The sequence below is a fragment of the Dipodomys merriami genome, unplaced genomic scaffold (genome assembly GCF_024711535.1).
Source record: "Dipodomys merriami isolate MVZ:Mamm:240054 unplaced genomic scaffold, mDipMer1.0.p SCAF_1, whole genome shotgun sequence".
NCBI classification, from domain to species: domain Eukaryota; kingdom Metazoa; phylum Chordata; class Mammalia; order Rodentia; family Heteromyidae; genus Dipodomys; species Dipodomys merriami.
The window spans coordinates 15,635,917-15,656,096 of record NW_027202270.1 but is presented as its reverse complement, the minus strand read 5'-3'; the positions used below and the strand labels follow the sequence as shown (position 1 = coordinate 15,656,096).

At 39.3% G+C, this 20,180-nt stretch overlaps 1 long non-coding RNA gene across 3 annotated transcripts in view; it reads left to right on the top strand.

Annotated features, from left to right (window-relative positions):
* LOC138829122 (uncharacterized) overlaps window positions 1–20,180 on the top strand; it is a 165,480-nt gene that overhangs the window by 75,046 nt on the left and 70,254 nt on the right. For all 3 annotated transcript variants that reach the window (XR_011372504.1, XR_011372498.1, XR_011372494.1), the window contains exon 3: window positions 10,520–10,628. This is a non-coding gene — a long non-coding RNA (uncharacterized lncRNA). The remainder of the gene's footprint in view (window positions 1–10,519; window positions 10,629–20,180) is intronic.

Sequence of the window (20,180 nt, the reverse complement as noted above, 5' to 3'; positions counted from 1 at the left end):
TCTTTCCCATGTTGAATCTCTGTGACTGCAGTTCTCAGCATTCCTTGCTGGGGGCAGAGTGTTGACTTAAGATGCCTCCAGGGTTTTTTCTTTTCCTTTTTGAATGAAGGAAAGAGTAAATGATATGCTCTTAACCATTTTTTTTGATAAAATAGTTCAGACTTTTGGCATTATTAATATGGAATGTATAAACCCAGTATTTAAAAGCAAACAAATCAAATCACAAAAACAAAACAAAACAAAGCCCCCCAAACCATTACCTTTTCAAAGGGCCTGATCTTTGGATAAATTCATGGTTGATATTAAGGAATAGCTTCATTTTTTTTTGAGGATTTCACATTTGTTTTAAATTTTTACTTTATTGTAAGAGTGATGTACAGAGGGGTTAAGGTAATGAATAAGTAAGGTAATGAATATATTTCTGTCAAGCATTGTTTCTCATCCCTTTTCTCCCATTTTCCCTCTCCCCTGACTACCCTCACCCCCAAGTTATAAAGTTCACTTCCAACATATTGTCTTGTTAGTATCAATGTTCCATTGGTTCACCCTTTGTCATTTGTCTTAGCATTTTGTTATTTCCTTTCCCTTCCCCAAATCAGATAAACGTATGCACAAGACACAGGGTAACAAAATCAAGAACAGTGACAACAGGGGATAAACCAAGGAAAGAAATAAAGGTCAAGAATGTGGAATGATAATGAAAATTACTATATGATTTCATTTATGTGAGATACCCTACCAAATTTATACAGAAGCGGATGGAAAATTAGGGTTTAATGGGAACAGAGTTACAGTTTAGGAAGATGAACATATTCTAAAGGTAGACTGGGGTGATGGTCACATAACAACGTGAATATACTTAGTGCCAAAGAACTAGGCACTTAAAAACAGTGAAATGGAAAATTCCATGTTGTGTATATTTTATCCCATCCCCTCTGAATATGGACTTGCATGGCTAAAGGTCAAACTCAAAGGCTGAAGAGAGTTGCACACAGACAGTCCAGTAAAGCTAAGGGTTTGGGGATCACCATCTTTTCTCATAGAGGTCATCTTGAGAACAGATAACACTAGGTAATATAGCTTAGTGATAATAAAATTCTTAGCAGGTGTTCTTTAGCTGTGAATCTATACCCTGAAATCTGTGTGCTTCTCATATTGAATGGGGAAAAAGGTGCTATAATTCTCCTCACCAAATAATGCAAAAGGAACATTCTTGTTTCCGCTGACTTCTCATAGCCACAGCCAAAAAAAAAGTCCTTTACTTTTAATGAAAATTCAGAAAACCATAGAATATTCTTCAATCCCTTTTGAAATCTCCTTTTGAAACCAGCGTTTTCCTAGAGAGACTTATTATGTTCTTAGAAACTGCCAACAGCTACTTTTCATATAATAGAATTTGCCTCAATGAAGATTCTTAAATACTTTGGCTTTCAAGAATTATCAGTGGAAAAATATGAATACTCTTTCTCCTATTAATATTGGGATCCATGTGACAAGAGAGTACTTCCTGAGAATATTAACATTATAATATCATCTTGAAATTTTTCATTAAGAAAAAGTCACTCTTCATATACCTACAGCAATTAATTATTAAACGCTACAATAAGCTATTCCAATCTTATTCAAATAAGCCCTGAAAATACCAGCTTAATGTTAACCTATTCCGGAAAGACATCCCCAGCATTTCAGAAAATAGCCTTTTTGGGGGATTTTGGTTTGGAAAGGGCTTTGGGGTTCGATGGAGTTGATGATTTGTGACCTTGTCCCGATTCTTATGAGTTTATGTAACCTTGAAAGAGTCCTTCAATTTTCTTCAGTCTCACTGTCTAAATATGTAAAAAGAGACTGATGTTAATTCATATCCAATAGAGTTTGTAAGAGAATAAAATAAGATTGTAAGAGATCTGACGATCCCAGAAAGGCTGGAACCTATCACTGCTCCCTTGGTTTTTCTGTTTGTTTCATTTTCTGGGTCATGCAGCTCATTTTCCAGGAGGCTTTGCCTAGATAAAAATTTTATGTTTGGAAAATCATTGTGCTAATATATAAAAAATGCTTAATAGAGTGCCTTTCATACATAAGAGAACCAGGAGCTGTGGATGGGATGGACAAGAGTTCTGTCCCTCCTGGAACTCACATTCTACTCATGAAGAAAGACAACAAGATGGAAACTTCAGGGAGCTATTAGCACTGGGAGGCATGACACAGACAAGAGAGGCTTGCTCTTCAGAGCTTACTTGGTGTGGCTAGGGAACTCCATTTTGAGGACTCAACATGTGGGTGGAGGCCAGAGCATGAAGTCAGGGCTGTGAAGACTTAGGAAAATGGTGTCCAAATACTTCAAAGTCCATTTAGTAATATACAATTTGAGAGAAAATTTTTATTTATTGTTTTCACTTTTTTATTGTGAAAATACCGTACAGAGGGGTTACAATTACATTATGAATTAAAGCCACCGCAAAAATTTCTGCTCACCATTTCTTTAGTCCTTTAGGATACCAAGCCTGGCTTCAAAGGCCTTACGCTTGTAGGTGGTGCAGCAGGCTGTGTGGTCATGGATCCATCTCTCCCTAAGTATTTTTAAATCCACAGTTACTGGCAGTTTTTACAGTGCTTGCTCAGAGGTCACATATGATATCTCTCTCTCTCTTTCTGTCTCTGTCTGTCTGTCTATCTATCTATCTGTCTGTCTGTCTGTCTGTCTGTCTGTCTGTCTGTCTCTCTCTCTCTCTCTCTCTCTCTTACTTCCTACAGCCAATAGGATGTCAGAGATTTGCCACTAGAGACAGCAAGGATCTAAATCAGTAAGTGAGAGAGTAGCATTGGTGAAACCAAATAGGACAGTTTGTGTACTAGGTCAAAAGCAGGAAGAATATGCGACAGAGGGGATTCTGAAATGAAGTAGAGAGATGAATTCTCTGAGTCCTGGTAATACAGCTACACATCCTCTAGATGGAGTGTTTGCCACCTTAGTCTTGGATGGGGAAGGTGAAGGTTCAGCCATTGAATAGAGCCGCTGTGAGGGAAGTCTGGCTTTCTACCAAGTACTCTGAGAAATTGGTAATGGAAGGAGGAAGGAAGACGCGGTGACTTTAGTTGTTGGGTGTGAATAATTTTTGAAATAGTCTAAGGAATTCAGAGAGTATTTGTTCAATATGTACTGCTTAGTTTAAACTAAACAGTATGTGTGGTGTGTGTGTGTGTGTGTGTGTGTGTGTGTGTGTGTGTGTGTGTGTGTGTGTGTGTGTGTATGGACACTTTTTAGGGTACGAGAAGGAGGTTACAGAATTCCACAATTTCAGAGATTCAGGAAATCATGTGGTCTAACAAGTGGCTAGGAATCTCTATGTAGAAGGATTCTAGCTTAAGTTCCACCACTTACTTGTAAGCCGTGGTGACTCACATATGACTTTTCCTTTGTGAAGGATGAATAAGCCCAATTATACAATGGGTGTGAGACAGCTTCTAAACAGCAGAAGCTTTCCAAAGGCAAGACTTTGTTCATTACAGTGAGGAGAAAACAAAGACACCAGGGAAATAATAGGTGGTTGTGGACTGGCTGGTGTGAATGTACCCTCTTGGGCAGGGTCTACACCAAGGGCAGGACTTCCAGGAGGATTGGTTTGCCATAGTTGGAATACATAAGTCCTCAGAGTTGGAGGTCTTCAAATTGCCCTTTATGTTTGAGTTCAGAATCATCAAGCCCTTGGGGATTGATCTATGACACTCTAATGGTATATACCAGACCACCCATGGTTTAGTCAACTACCCATCCACAATTGACACTCTAAGGCTCGATTCTCTGATAATCTTCATTTTGTCATCTAGTATGTTGTACTTACGGTTTACTTTTAAATTAAAGCACACAACTCACTTTTAGTTGTTTTCTAGCCTTGGAGATGTAAGGTCAGCTCCTCTTTCTGATTATGGAGGAACGAGAGGTTAACGAACTCTCCACAGATTACGTAAGGTTCAGAGGAGAACAAGGTGGGGACCTCCTATGTGCTTCCTTTGACTACTTCTTGGGGGAGGTTTGGTTTAAGAAACTAATTTTAGACCTCTTTTACTAGACATTGTTCTCCCATTAAGTGGCTTTCAAAAAAAATGCCCTGACACAGCCTTGATTCAGACTTTTATAAGGTGTTGATACATTTTTTTCCAGAATACAATTGGAGAAATAAATTCGGCTTGCCTGTTAATACTAATATTAGACTCTTGGCATACCAATTTGTATAAACTCCCTCATCTACCCTGGCTGCCATTTGGATGCCTACCTGCCTACCACACTCACATTTCTCCATGGATTAAGAGGGAAAAATAAAATCTAAAGTATTTACCAATTACCTCTTTACTACAGAAAATGTGCCTATGATTCCCTAGAGGTAAAAAAAAATGAACTACTAAAAATGTTAAAATCATGGAGCTAGACTTTTCTTAATTTGCCCCCAAGTTACACAAGGGACTCCTTCATGCGCTAATCTAATAATTATGGCAGATGTCTGCATCTCCATGCATGTTCAACGACTCAGTGTACTTTTAGAGGGAATCTCCTGCTCAGCTGTTTTTTGGTAAGACACTTAGGGAACTGATCTTCAGTCCTTTGCTTAAACGGAGAATGTTATTCATTGTGGTAGTTCAAGTCAGGTAGCAGGTCCAGAGTTTGCTTTGATGACCACTCAGTCTATTCTCTTTCAATTGTAATTATTATTAATAACAAGTGTATTTCATGGTACTAAGAGTCTACAATAGTCTGTAAACATGCTCACGTTAAGATTTATTTTAAAAAATTCTGAAAATACAAATGTTGCTCACTCTCCTTTCATATTTCTCCCCTCCCCTTCTTCCTCCTCCTTTCTCTCCTCTTCCTCCTCCCCTCTCCTCCCCCCTCCTCCCCCTTCTCCCCATTCCTTCTCTTCCCTCTTCTTCCCCCTTCTTTCCTTCCCTCTTCCTCCACCTACTCCTCTTCTTTTTACTCTACCACCTCCTCCCTCTCCTCTCCCTCCCCCTCCTTCTGCTCCTCCTCTTCCTGCTCCTCTTCCTCCTCCTTCCATTTTAAGAATATTGAAACATACTTCCTAGGTATATTTACTTAAAGGAAAAATTCACAGAAAACCCAACACATAACTTTTTGGTTTTTACAAAGAAGAATCACAATGAAGTTCTTCAAACTAAGGGCATCTCCAGTGTTCTTAAAATATGAGTAATTTACAAGGCACCAGTCATATCAATTTAGGAATACAACTGTCCCAAGAAGACTTATTCACACAAGCTGGGTACTGGATGCTCATGACTGTAATAGGTACTCAGGAGGCTGGGATCTGAAGATCGGAGCTCAAAGCCAACCTGGGAAGAAGAAAAGTCTATAAGACTCTTAACCTTGAAGGGAAGGAAGCCATTTTTGTTCTCTTTAATGGCTAAAAGAGGGACAGAACTCAAAATAACTTTGGGTGGGGCCATTTGACAAATCCCCTTCTTGTGTGGGTGTGGTCTATGTTAAAAAGAATATGCCATTATCCAGATATTGAAAACTTAAATTCTCCAGGAATGATGGGAAGAATCAGTAAGGATTTGAACCTTTTGATTATTGTTGCTAATGTTGCCTCTTGAATGCTGACGAAATGAAGCATTTCAATTGCTCATTCAAGTTGGATTGAAACAGAGAAGGCATTTTGAAAGAAATCAGGAAAGATCATTCTATTAACAGGATTAGTCCAGAGGTTGATGACTAAAGAAAACAGAGTACAACTGTAAGGATAGGCCAAAAGAACTTTGAATAGAGTAAGCTCATCCTATTAAAAGCTCAACCTTGTGGTCTGGCTTCTACCATCACATCACTGAAATTGGCTGTTTGCAAGATGTGGCCAAAGCTATGAAACTATGTCTATAGAATAGCAAAGTGCCAGATTGAAAAAGCGGAAGATTCAATTAATAAGCTGCTTTTTTCCCTTACAGGATGTTGAGTAGCAAGCTTTATAGCATTTTCTTCGTTAAGTCTAATGCAACCAACTCACTGATTTGTTACCACAAGGATCTCTATTTCCCCACAAAACCTGTCTGAAAGTTTCTTCTCTTTGCTTTTTAAAATTTTTTTCCCTTTGCTTGTTTAATGCCCACTTGTAATTTGTATTTTCTTCTTGGCCTCTACCTGGAATTCTGTAACAATGCCTAGCCTTTTGAAAAACATCATCCAAAAGTTTCTCTAGGTTACAAGGCAGCTTAATTAAAACATACCCCTCGTGTCCTGAAATAAATAGCTTTATTCAATGATTATCACAATTCCTTCCTTCCCCAAGTTTTGCTTAAACCGAACCCATCTGGGCGTTCCAGGATCAATGTGGGTGGGAAATCCAATTACATCAATATTTTATTCTCAGAAAAATAGCAGGCAGGAGGGTCCACTGAGACCATTACCTTTCAGAGCTCAGTACAATTGAGTGCTATTAAATAAACCATTGGCATATAATCAACTGCCATTTATTTTAGTGCAAAATGATCTGTTAACAGTAGATAGAAACCATTCAATATCATTGACAAACAGATAGTTCATAGCCTTAAATTAGTTAGCCTATTTTTGTAATGAATAGAGACTTAATTTGAGTTCCTTATCCTGGGAACATGAAACAAAATTATATCATACAGTGAGTAACGGTTTGAAAAATTTTAATTTAGTTTGGCACCATGGGTTCTTCTAATTATTGCTGACTCGTCACACAGCAGAGACAGTGACCCTGAGCCCAGGGGCAAAACAGCTGTTTCTCACCTGCAGACTCATTATCAAACTAATTATTCTTCAAATAATTTTATAATATTCACATGGAACCTAATTCTGGACCTATAAATAAAGGTGTAAGTCATTTATATAGTAAGTCATCATTCTCTTGCTGATTCCCTGAAAACCTATATTGGAGAACTTACAATGTTCCTACTACCCAGAGGGAAATTTCTTACATTTTTCTATCTTGGGTATAAATTAGTGCTGTGCACTCGAGTTTCCAAACCCAATATGACCCAGTTTTGCTTGTGGGCCTAAAGATTGTTAAAACCTTGGATCAGTTGTCAACATTTAGAAATTAGAAAATTTCCATAAGAATCTAGGCTTTTCTTAGAGACTGGACTATCTGGAAATGCTAAAACATTTTGCCAGGTGATGGGAATGATCTAGAATACCAAGTGTTGGACTGACCATGGTGAGCATGGGAGCTGGATGGCAGCAGCTGACCAATTTTACACCTTTTCTCGATCGTTTTATTTCCCTCCTGTTTCTCAGAGTTTCAGTGGGCTTTAGGTACTCTTACTTTAAAAAGTCCCATTATGCATCCCACCAAATATATTTAATCCACACACCATATTACATATGGAATCTGTTGGCTATTAAAGGTTTAAAGAAAAGATCTTATAATTTTACTGTGGAAATTGAACTCAGGGCCTGAGTGCTGTCCCTGTGACTCTTTCTTCTCAAGGGTAGCGCTCTACCACTTGAGCCACAGTGCCACTTCTGGCTTTGTCTGAGTGTTTGTTGGAGATAAGAGTATTCTTGACTTTTCTGTCTAGGCTGACTTTGAATTGATATCCTCAGATTTCAGCCTCCTGAATAGCCAAGGTGACAAGCATGAGCCACTGATGCCCAGCTAATTTCAATTTTTTTTAAAAAAATCATGTTTTTAAAAATGTTGTGGAATATGTGAGTATGGAGTAGAGATGGGAGTGTGTGCCATAGTCAACCCTCTATCTAGCAAGATTCCACATCCCTGGTTTCAATCAATTAGGATTGAAAATAATTCGGACAGAATAATAAATCTGCACTGAATATGTGCAGGTCCTGTTTGTCTTACCCTCATTCCTTAAAGGTAAAGTTAACAACTGTTTATATATTGTTCATCTATAAGTAATCTAGAGATTAAAGTGCATTGAGGCTATATGGAGGTTATATAAAAGCACATTTGGTGTCATTATATAGGAAGCTTGATCAGCTGCAGATTTTGGTATCTGAGAGGGACTCAACACACTGACACCTATGGTGGGCTTAATAGATTAATTCCTTTTTTTTTCTTTTAGATTTTCAGACATTGTCCTTAGACAAAAAGCGTATAGGAGCTGAGCAAGGAGCTGGAAACAAAGGAGACCAAGGACCTGAAAATTTTAAAAATAAAAATGAAGTTTAGAGAAGTGAAAGTGGGGATAGATGGATCATAGAACAGCCAGGGGCTGTTTTTACTTAATGTGAATGGAGCCATTAGGATATTCAGCAGAGAAGCAAAACAATTATGATGGTGGTGTAAAAGCTGGGTTCGAGGAAAAGTACTAAAAATATGTAGTAGTTAAGATTTGTCTTGCATTGGCATAACAATAGACACATCCATAAGTAGAATTTATTATTATTATTAATAGTAGTAGTAGCAGCAGCAGTAGTAGTAGTAGTAGTAATTGTAGTAGCAATAGTTGTAGCAGAAGTGATACTGGACTTTGAAATCAGGCCTCATGCTTGCTAGGAAGGGTCTCTACCCTTTGAGCTATGACCTCAGTGCTCCATAAATAGAATTTTAACTTCAGAAACAAACCTATATTTATCATCATTGACTTTCAACAATGGTGACAAAACAACTTAATGGGAAAAGAATAATCATTTCAACTATTGGTACTAAAATGCTTCTACAAAAGAATGAAATTTTACTGCATTCTAATATTGTATACAGAAGTAATTCATCATGGATCACAACCTAAATAGAAGAGCTAAGACTATAAATACTTAGAAGAAAACATAGACTCTTCATGATTTCCTATTAGGTGATATAGGTCATGGAACAACTATAATGGTAGTCTTACCAAAATCAAACTTTGTCAAAATGAATATATATATATATATATATATATATATATATATATATATATATATATATATATATATATATAATAAAGAAAGTGAATTGGCAATCTGCAGAATAGAAGACATTTACAAACATGTATCTGATAAGAGATGAACATCTAGAAGGTAGAAAATAAATTCTTATAACTTAATATGCAAAAGAGTAAGAACCCAAATAAAGAGATGGGCAAAGAATATGAAAATACATTTCTTCCAAGAAGTTATGTAAGTGACAACAAACAAATGAAAAGATGCTCTTCATCATTAGCCATCAGGAAAATGCAAATTAAAATCACAATACGATGCCACTTCACACCCACTAGGATGGCTATAATCAAAATGACAGACAGTAACAAGTGTCAGCCGGAATGTGGAGGAATTGGAACCAGAATGTGTGTCTGGTTGGGAATGTAAATGGTGTTGAAATTCAGTGGTGTGGTGATTCTTCACAATGTGAATCCCAGAGTTGTCATATGAGTTAGCAGTTCCACTTTAAGGTATCTCCCAAGATTAATGGAAATGTATATCAAGACACAGAGACTTGTACACCGGTGTTCATAGCAATATTATTCATAATAACCAAAATGTGGAAACAGCCCACCATCTTGGGAACAGGTAAAAAAAATCCACACAAAAGAATGTCACTGGAGAAGAAAAAAATAAACAAATGAGTCTCCAAACACAAGTTATAACGCTGGCAAACTTTAAAAAAATCTAACCCTGTGTCACAGTCCAGTCATGAAAGACCACTGGTTGCATGATTCTGGATGTAGATTAGTGCTTACCTTGGTCTTGGAGTAGAGGCAGGTAGAAGTTGTGGAGATGAAGACAATGGATTAGAGGCTGCTCTGTTTAGGCAGTAGAGCTGAGGTGCTGATGGTGTGGGAGGGGACAAGGGAGTGGCTCTGGTTCTCCTGCTGTGGTCCTGTCCTGTGCATTCTCCATTCTCTATCTTGGTGGTCTTTGAAAGCATCCAACCAAGTTATTTGGACTCTAACTGGGTGGCAATCTCACAGACAGTTTATGAGATCAGACTACACTTGTAAGCCTGATGCTTGCTGTAGTGTTTACTTTTAGAAAACAAATAGAAGTGTCCAGGCTTCAGTAAGAATGATGTCTCTGAATTTTCAGTTCTAGAAAAGCTGTCTATTTTCAGGGCTCTTGAAGAGTAAGAATCACTTTAGTCCCTGAATGTTTCTATATAGGTCAAAATCATCTTTCTCCCTCATAAGCATTTCCTCTAAGTGTCAAGCATGTCTTTTCAAGTATAAAGCATCTTTTTAGTAGTATCATCTCTTTTAAAAACCAGATCAGAAGGTGAACATTCTGGTGAGACTAAAAACCACCTGGGTAACCATTATAAAAGACACACATGCATTTAAAGATCATGGCACTTCTGAGATATGAAACTTTCAGGGTAAATTCAGCTCAAGTTGAGAACATTTATTTTTCCCCCCTCTGGTTTTCTTGATGAGAAATAAGAGCAGATATTTGGAGAGGAGGAAATTTCATATCCAGAGGGATTTCCCCCCCCCCCCATCACATTCCTGCTAGAACATTATTACCAGGAGACTTAGGAAATGCATGACCACCCTGAAAGAAGCTGGCTTTGCTGAACGTGATGAATTGCCATCTTCCATCCTTGTTTTATTTCAGAAAATGTGTGGGCATTGTACATTGCCAGGGGACCTCGAGACTGAGCAAACTGCAGGTTCAGACAAGAGAAATTAAGGCTGCCTGGCTACTGGAGCCCTTTACTCCCAAGGTGAGAACCAGTGACAAAACCTGAGAGAAAAATTCCTTTGAAGGTGAGCTGTTGCCTGGACAGAATACAATATTGAATCAGTACCCTTCACCTCTTCAGCTCACATGAGGATGGGCAAGAAAGGAGGGTGATAGGTATAAAGTGCTTAGTACTTATAAACTCATAGTATTGCTCAATACATATTAGCTATTGTCTTTTACTGAGTACCTCTTATATGCCAGGGAATGTGCTAAGAAATGGAGGGGGTAGGTAGTAAAACAGAAAAAGTCCCTGTACTTACAGGGTTATAATTGATTAGATCTTATTTATATACATCTTCTCATGGCACATGGGAGCTAAAGACAAGCAATGCTATGCTGGAACCATCTCATTTTCCAATTCTCCTGTCGTGGTAGTGAGTTTATTTATGGCAACAGATATGAAGTCTGAATGCGTGCACATAAAAGTCAAAAAGTGATTGTCAGACTCGGGGAAGCAATGTGGCTGCTGAATGAATCACTGTTGCGGATGGGAGTCGTAAGTGTGGACACGCATCTGTAAATCACTGGCTCTAGCCTGAGGAGGTGTTGGGTATGCCATGATCTTTGCTTGTGGCTTGGGGTTGAGTCGGGTGGCTGTCCCAGGAAAGGAAGGAGTGAGTTGCTGGCAAGTTTTGCAATGGGAATTACTGCTGGGACCGAAGTCGTTCCTCTGTCTCCTTTTAATCTCATCACTTCTTTTTTCTTTTAACTCCTCCCTACTGGGCATAAAGAGTCATCACTACCATGGGATATTAAATTTTGGTAGGAGAAAGATCAATAATCAGCAACAGGGAGGGTTAATGATCTAGGAAACCAGGAAGACCTAGGTCTGATCTTCTGAAGGGCTGAGTTATAACCAATGGCAAGTAACCCTTCAGTGCCCTCTGAGGATGAAGTCTGAAGGGACTTTTTCCTCATCTTGATTGGTGGCCCTCCGATAGACGGGCTAAAAGGATATTCAGTAGAAAATGAGTAGTTGTGTGTGTGTGTGTGTGTGGGGTGTGTGTGTGTGTGTGTGTGTGTGTGTGTGTGTGTGTGTGTGTGTGTGTGTGTGTGTGTGTGTACAATCCTTTAGACTTCTTGAATAATTATCTTCAATTCTGGAATGATTACTTCCTTTGGAATACTATTCTGTATCTTTATACCTCAGCTATGTTGGAGGAGGAATGGGCAGGCACAAGCCTATTTAAACTCTTTATTGAGATTCTCCTGGCGGCAGTCTACTAACATTTACTAGACCCAATTCAGAAATGTTGAGTTGATTATTTGTGGTTATTCTCAACTCCTTAGGAACTGGAATCTATCTTGAGAGGAATGGTAAAAACCAATTAACCAACCAATGAAAATTCCTAAAACAATCTCATACTTGGTATATGGTATGCATATACATTCATATATGCATATGCATACCAAGAATCTTTACCTTGTTAATCTAGCTACTGAGTGTTCAACATTCATGGATTTCAATGAAATCTATGACAGAATGGGAGAAAGAAAATGATCTTAAGTTCGTCAGTCAGGAGATGATTGGATTCAAGTGTTAATCATTATATGACCATATTCTATACCTGAGATTCTGTGTCCTCATCTGAGAAAGTAAGGATTCAAATATCTAATTTATCTAACCCAGGGATAAGTTCAATATTATATGGTAAACATTGAATGACCACACAAATATGTAGGATGGTTATGGTACATTCCTCACACCTTCATATTCCTATTCCCATCAGAATAGTGAGTATCTGGCTGCCTGAGTTCAGTGCTGGTAGGTTGGATTGAATTATTAGTATGATCTGCCAGTAATTTATTTGTTCCTTTCTATCTTGTCTCTTGTATAGCTACCATTTACTATGGTCTGACCCAAGTGATCCATCTATATTACAAATTGTAAATGTGGCCATGTTATTCCACTGATTAAAAAATCATTAATTACTCTAATTGCACACTGAAGAGAATTTAGCCACTTACTGGCTTCTGTGTCTGACCTCCTTTCCTTTTGTCTGGCCTCATCCTCTGTGGCCTAATGATACTGCCCTAATCACAGCCTGTGCCTGCCCCACCACTAATCCCATTTTGACACCAACTCCAGAACACAAGCATTCTGTGTGGTGCTTTGAGGCAGTCACCTAGGCTGCTCCCTCTGCTGGAAAGACCCTACTCTATCCTCAGGACTACTCTCATCCCTAAAGCTCAAGTCAAACACCGTCTCTTCTAGGAAGCCCATGCTAACCCTAGCCAGCAAAGGGGCCAGTCTCAGTTCTTAGAGAGTTTGGTATTCTCAGCCTTGTTGTATTGCTTGCCACATGATCATGAAATGCTCTGTTTGTTAGATTCAGTCCTACTGAGAAGCAAATGACAGTATCTTGCACATGTAGTCTTCCAGGTACATAGCACAATGTTCAATGTACAATACATGCTTATTATGAACTGAATTCCCCTTATCACCCTTTGTATCAGTTTCTGTACATCTAGAAGAAAAAACAGAGCTGGGCGTCGGTGGCTCATACCTGTAATCCTAGCTACTCAGGAGGCTGAGATCTGAGGATCACGGTTCAAAGCCAGCCCAGGTAGGGAACTCCGTGAGCTGAAGAGCTGAGGGATAGCGCCCAGGCCCAGAGGTCAAGCCCCACAACCGAACCAAAAAAAAAAAAAAGACATTAGTCAAAGTTGGACACAGAAGAATTTAACGCAGCACCTTCATTGTACAGATGGTGGGAGAGTTAAGAAGCCACACAGGGGCAATGAGGCAAAATCAGACAGCAGCAAGAACAAGAAATTGCTATCAGCCCAAGGAAGAGGTAGAGTTGCCAGACCCACAGTGTGGAGGTTTAACTGGCTAAAGGGTGTGTGCCAAGCAGGGACAAGGAGAGAAATGTCTTGTTTTGCCCCTGCCCTTTCCCCTTCATTCTCCCACCCAGTGGTTCCCCCCTGGCCTTGTCAGCTGCAAGTTAGCCTAATGATGCAACCACCCTGGCATCCCTATGTGTACCACCCTGAGATACAGAGCTGAGCAAAGAAGGGAGGTGAAAGGGAGTCAGGGTGCTCAGGCTGCAGGGCTCTTGTGGATGGAAATGAAGGCAGGCAGGTAAACCCCCGAGTTGCAGATGCAATTATTCATCCCTTCAGTCAGTACTTATTTAGCGCAGGTGCTCACAACTGTGAGATAGCCATAAAAAACAATGGTAACTTGAGATTTCGTAGGCAATCTCAAGCCTGTGTCCAGGATTATAAGCCACTGTCAGTAAGCACACGTATCCCATTCCCTGTGAAAAGGACATTGGGACTCACAAGAGTTGGAATGGAGCTGGTATGGGAGCCTGACAATAAACAAAAAACATAGCTATGGATCATTTCTCTAAGGCTTCATCAACAAATGAACTGATCCAGTTTACTAATTCATAGACAGAAGAGAAAGGTGTGGCTAGATGATTCTTCTATGGGCCAAGGACATGTTTACATATATGAAGTAAAAAACTGGAGGAAGATTCTAGACATTTCATGTGAGGACTTATACCTCAAGTACTTAACTATTTCAGCTTAAAGTTTTTTTAATAAAATAGAATTATTTGAATAATGCCTTAACTATGAATTTCAATTTATATAGATTTCATCATGTATATCATCTACAAAGATAAAAAGAAATTCATGACAACAAAATGTTAGTCTTTACATTCCACAAATTCTTCAACTTACACATGTGTAATCATTTCTATGATTCTGATGTATCCATGTACTATTATTATTATTATTATTTTACTACAACCAGTGTCTTTTTTTTCTTTTGCCAGTCCTGGCAAAAGTCTTGAACTCAGTGCCTGGGAACTATCCTTGAGCCTCTTTGTGTTCAAAGCTAGGGCTCTACCACTTGAGCCAGAGCACCATCCCGGCCTTTTCTGAGTAGTTTATTGGTGATAAGAGTTTCATGGACTTTTCTGCCCAGACTGGCTTTGAACCACAGTCCTCAGATCTCAGTCTCCTGAGTAGCTAGGCTTACCGGTGTGAGCCACCAGCACCAGACTTAGTGTTCGTTTATTCTGTTTTTAATATATAGGATAACATAGTCAAACATAATAGCAAACATCATTTTTGCTAACATTTTGGCTGATAGCAATGGGCAGTCTATTTACTTTTTGTTCATTTAGGCTTTACAACATCCAAAATAATTATTTTAAAAGAGTTGCATGACAAATGATTGAATCATGAACAAAACTCATTTATTTTCAGAACTAGTCTTAGTAGTCTTTAAAAGTTAGAGAACCTGGGCTGGGAAGGTGGCTCAGTGGTAGAGCGCTTGCCTTGCATGCATGAGGCCTTGGGTTCAATTGCTCAGCACCACATAATCAGAAAAAGCCGGAAGTGGTGCTGTGGCTCAAGTGGTAGAACGCTAGCCTTGAGCTGAAGAGCTGAGGGACAGTGCCCAGGACCAGAATTCAGGCTCCATGACTGACAAAAGAAAAGAAAAGAAATATAGAGAAGCTAGGTGTGATGGTACACACCTGTGATCCCAGCCTTTGGGAGGAAAAGGTTGTTGGGCTTTGAGTTCAAAGCTAGCCTAGCCAAGGCCTTGTCTTAAGAAACAAAACAAAACAATAAAACGTAACACATATGGGGACATGGAAGCCTAAAAGAAGGGATTTTTGCTTACACTGGTGATTACTTAATCACACAGATACCGAATACATAGAATCTCTCCTATTGTTACAATCCCTCTTTGACATTTAGAAAGACAGAGCATCAGAAGTGCTCACCAGTCTGCCACTTCCCAGAAGTTAAAAGTGTTTCCTTATTTGTTTACACGTTTATTGCCATTTCTCCATCTGTCTCGGGTGCGGCTCTATCCCCAGTACCCACAACAGTGCCTGACCCAGGGATGTGGCTCACTAAATATTTACTGGCTCACTCGCTGTTTTCCTTTTGTGCATGAATTCAGAACGAAATATGGGAGAGGCAGGGAAGTGATTGACCCCACTGGCAAATGCTTTCCTGGGAAGATGTTGTCTAGCCCTCGTTGCACTCCACCCAGCTGGGCCAAGCTTTGAGCTACCACTAATGTGTGTGCAGGCACTCAGGGAAGGGGGAGCCTGCTGTTAATTGCAAGCTGTTTTTCAGTGCTGTTAAAAGGTCACCACTATCAATTATGACATATATTTGAGTAGAAGGAAGTCCTGTCTATATGGCTATATATTCCAGGACGTCTAATTTGTTTGCTGTAATAAGGCCAGGCCCAGTTATTGATGAATCAATCATCTGCGTCTTCAGTGCTGAAGATACCACCTAAGTCTTTCTCTCAGGATAATGGTATTTCATACAGAGATTGGTGCTGGGCTGTATATTATTAAACTCCATAAACATGTTGAACATTAATTGCTACTGCTGTGCAAGAAAACACTTTTTTTCCCTCTTTGTGCTGGAGAGTTAAGTAATTTATACAGGATGACTCAAGCCATGTTTCTAGGCAGCCAGTGAAACACTGTTAAATCAATCCATATGGCTGATCTCTTTGAGAGAATCAATTGGATGACCTGCATGGGTGAACGATACAGGGCATCTCAGCCGTGCTGAATTCTTTCTTGCTGTAAAAGGACAAGCCCTGAAGGCTGTGTCTCCATATACCTCAGGAGGATAAGAGTAGAAACAATTACAGGGTCAATTTAAACAAAAAACAAATGGCCATCTCAATTAATTGGAAGGAATAGAATTTTCCCTAGATTTTCCATTTGGCGTGTGTTCCACTTCCAGTATCTAAATAATGGTCTTAATGGTCCATTTCACTTATATGGCACAAAGAGGAAAAAGAGATTCTAAGGAACACAAGAGCTGGGACCTGGGGCCAGACAGGGACACAGCTTGAACCGTGTGTTCTCTCTGGAGGAGCAGCCTGTAAGATTGGTGGCAAGCTTTCATTCCCTTCTTGCTGTATCTTAGGTTTTGCTATAGCTCTCACTTTGTTTTCATCACAGTCTTACAATAAATTTATTATTTTAAAAATTGCTTTTTAAAAGGCAATGTTTGAAGAATGAATTTAAAAAGCAACTGTTCTCTCACTCCTCTCTCCCTATATGCCCCAGCTTTGGTTGGTCATATTTTCATATATTGTGGGAGAATAATGATCCCTAATAGTAAGGGCTCATGTATGTTTGCTATAGATGTGACTTAAGAGTTTAATTTTTTCGATGCATCCACAGTTGTCAATTATGTAGAGTTGTAGGATAGGAAATCATCCATTTCCCACAGATTTATCAACATTTGTCAAGTCTCAGTTTTCAGTAGAGTCTTAATTGGGCAGTATGTTAGATTTTGTTTAATGGGCAGTAGAAACAATGGACACAGATCACAATGAAGACTAAAGCCACGCGCATTCACTTCCCATTGGCAAACATAAATCGGAAAACCAGGATGGCCCAACTTTTAAGGGTGCATTGCAGAGTACCTGTTTTTTGTTTTTTGTTTTTCCCTGAATTCTCCCATCAATCTGGGCATGGCAATACACACCTGTAACTGTAATCCTACCATTCAGGAAGCAGGGAAGGAAGATCATGAGTTAAGTTTCAGCCTAGGTTACCATAGGTGTTTCTGAAACCCTGTCTCAAAAACACAGAGGCAAACAAAAATGAAAGGTCTATCTCAACTTTATTGCAAAGTCCTTGTTCCCTATTGTAAAGCATATGTGTGCCTGGGGGGGGGGGAGGTATCAGAAAGGAAGTTCCTCCCTATTTAGTTTATTTGAGATGTAGACAATTATAGTAAGCACGTGTCATGTGACCAAAGCCCAATTTACCATAGTATATACCACCTTTTAGTAATGCTGATTGGTGGGATAATGAGCTGAGACTGAAACAAAGTCAATCAGAATTTTTCCATAGAGAGTATTCTTTTCTATAGTAACACTGCGTTTTCTCTTGGATCACTAGCTGGGATATGATAAGCCTCAAGTTGTCTAACTGCATTTCCACAACATTCCCTAGACCGGCTTCACTCATGGAGAATACAATAGGAGAGTCTAACACACAAAGAGAGATGTGGACCGAGAAAGCCAGAGATAGCTAATGAAAGTATGTAGGCATTCATATTTCATTATTTCTTCAGCCTCAGCTCTTCCTGTTGACACTGCTGTTGCATGTGCTCATTATCTTCCAGCAAATGTCTAGTTAATTTTCTGACACTTGGCACTAGATTAGTTCAGTCTAAAATAAATACCCAGTAATGAGCACAAATCACTGCTTCATTTGCTGATAGAGCCCTACAAATCTATGATTCTTGGTATATTCAGAGAAAATATAGTAGCTTTGGGATTTAATCTGCTTGAAAGGGAGTCATATTCACATAGAAATCTTAGGAGGAACTTTTCATTTCAACCAATCCCTGATGTCCTTCTGACCTGTTCTCAATCTTTGAGGATGCAACTTTCCCTCAGCTCATGTTGTTTGTTTCTTTCTATAGGCGGCTTTCAGCACTCAGTTCTTCAATGTCTGGCTCACATCTCTCGTATTTGCATCTTTTGAATACACTTTCCCGAAGGGTAATTATTAATAAACCAAATTGACTATTATTATGTTTGAAATGCTGGGGAAGGAACAGAGAAGTGTATTTTTCTGAACTCTTTAGGAAAGCAGAGAACTAGTTGGCCCTGATTGTATGGTGATTTGGTGGCCAGAATCTTTACAGATTTACCACTATGTTTTGGAAAGATGAGCTGCGTTCTCTAGAGAAGGCTCAGGCTCTTATATTAGATTCATAATGTAGGCCTGGAAATGTGAACCAGAGCTGGAAGGACTCAAGCAGGACAGAGTAGTCAGCTTCTCTTTACCCCTTAGATTGTCCCATCATTTTTCAAATAGTTCAAAATTCTCTTCCAAGGTTTGCTGGCTCATGTTTTGGACAGTGAAATTGTTTTTGATAGCTGTTGAGAAAGAATGCAGAAGAACGAGTCCTTTGAGGTAAACTGAGGCCCAAGGTCTCCCTCAGTACTGTTACAAAAACAAACAAACAAAAAAAACAAATTCTAGAACAGCCTAAGAATGTAAGCTTTGTATTAAAAGAACTCTGGCAACAAAACTAATGTCTTAGAAATACAGATTATAAGGGAAACCTGAAGACATTTTAGAAATATAGTTTACCAGTGTACACACATATATAAAGTATAATTCTATCTTCACAGCAGGGCTTGGACAGTCATGAAGAGAAGAGAATGCAGTAGGAGTTTTAACTAGCCAATTACTGAAAAATCTGTTGAATTATTAGGCAAAAACAAACAAATAGTAGGGTAGGCAACAGCAAGTAATGAAATGTGTACTTCCTTAAGTACTTCCCTAAGAAAGAAAAATATCAAACCCAATGTGTAATCCACTTGCTAAATCTGGTTAAGAAGGAACAAACAGTAGAATTCCATGGAAAGCAAATGCTCCTGTTGCAAATTATTTTGTTTTCAAAGTATCTAATCCTCATTAATGCCATGTTGGCTGTGCACACAGGCATTTCAGTTCTTTAGGGAGAAAAGGAAAGGAAAGAGATATGACAGGGAGAAGAGCTAGAGAGAATGACAGTGACAGGAAATGAAGAGAGAAGGCACACGCTGGGGAGAAGGTGGGAGAGAGAGAGAGCAAGAGAAAGGCAGGGGCTTAACTCAGGAGGAGGAGGTACCAGAAAGGGAAAGACCCCAGGGGAAGATGCCTCTTAGCCCAAGGTGAAAGGTAATGTTTTTCCTTTGAGGGATGCAATGGGTGGGCTAGGAATTTCTAAATTGGTTTCACAGTTTTTAACCGTATAAAATTTCTATTGCTAAATGACAGATTACCTTAAGTTTACTGACTTAAAATCACATTTATTTTCTTATCATTTCAACAGGTCAGGAAACCAAGTCTGTCTTAGCTGGGTCCCCTTCTCCTAAAGCTACAACTGAAGTATTGGCTACAGTGCTTTCTCATCTGGAAGATGAATTAGGGAAGACTTTGCTTTGCAGCTCATCCAGGGTATTAGCAGAATTGCACTCTCTCAGGTTGAGAATTTATGGTGCTTACTTCTTCAAGGGCACTGAGAGTTGACTTATAGAACTCCTGAGCCTACTTTTAAAGGGCTTTCAAGCTGGGTGTGCATGGTTCACACCTGTAATCCTACCTACTCAGGAGGCTGAGACTTGAGGATCACGGTTTGAAGTCAGCCTGGGCAGGTAAAGTTCTTGAGACTCTTATCTCCAATAAACTACTCAGAAAAAGCCAGAAGTGGTGCTGTAGCTCAACTGGTAGAGTACTAGTCTTGAGTATAAAGAGGCTCAGGGATATTGCCCAGGCCCTAAATTTAAGCCCAGAAGCAGCAAAAAACCAAACCAAACCAAAACAAAGCATAAAAGACTTTCAACTGACTTAAGTCAGGCAAAAGACTTTCAGCTAACTTGTCAGGCCCGCCCAAGGTAATCCTAAAGTCACCTAGGTCTTTAGTCACAATGAGAATGCACAACTTTCAAAGTTACTTCTTACCTTCCTCACTAGTTTTATTTGTACCTAGGATTTAAGCCAAAGGGGTAAAGTCTGAAGGT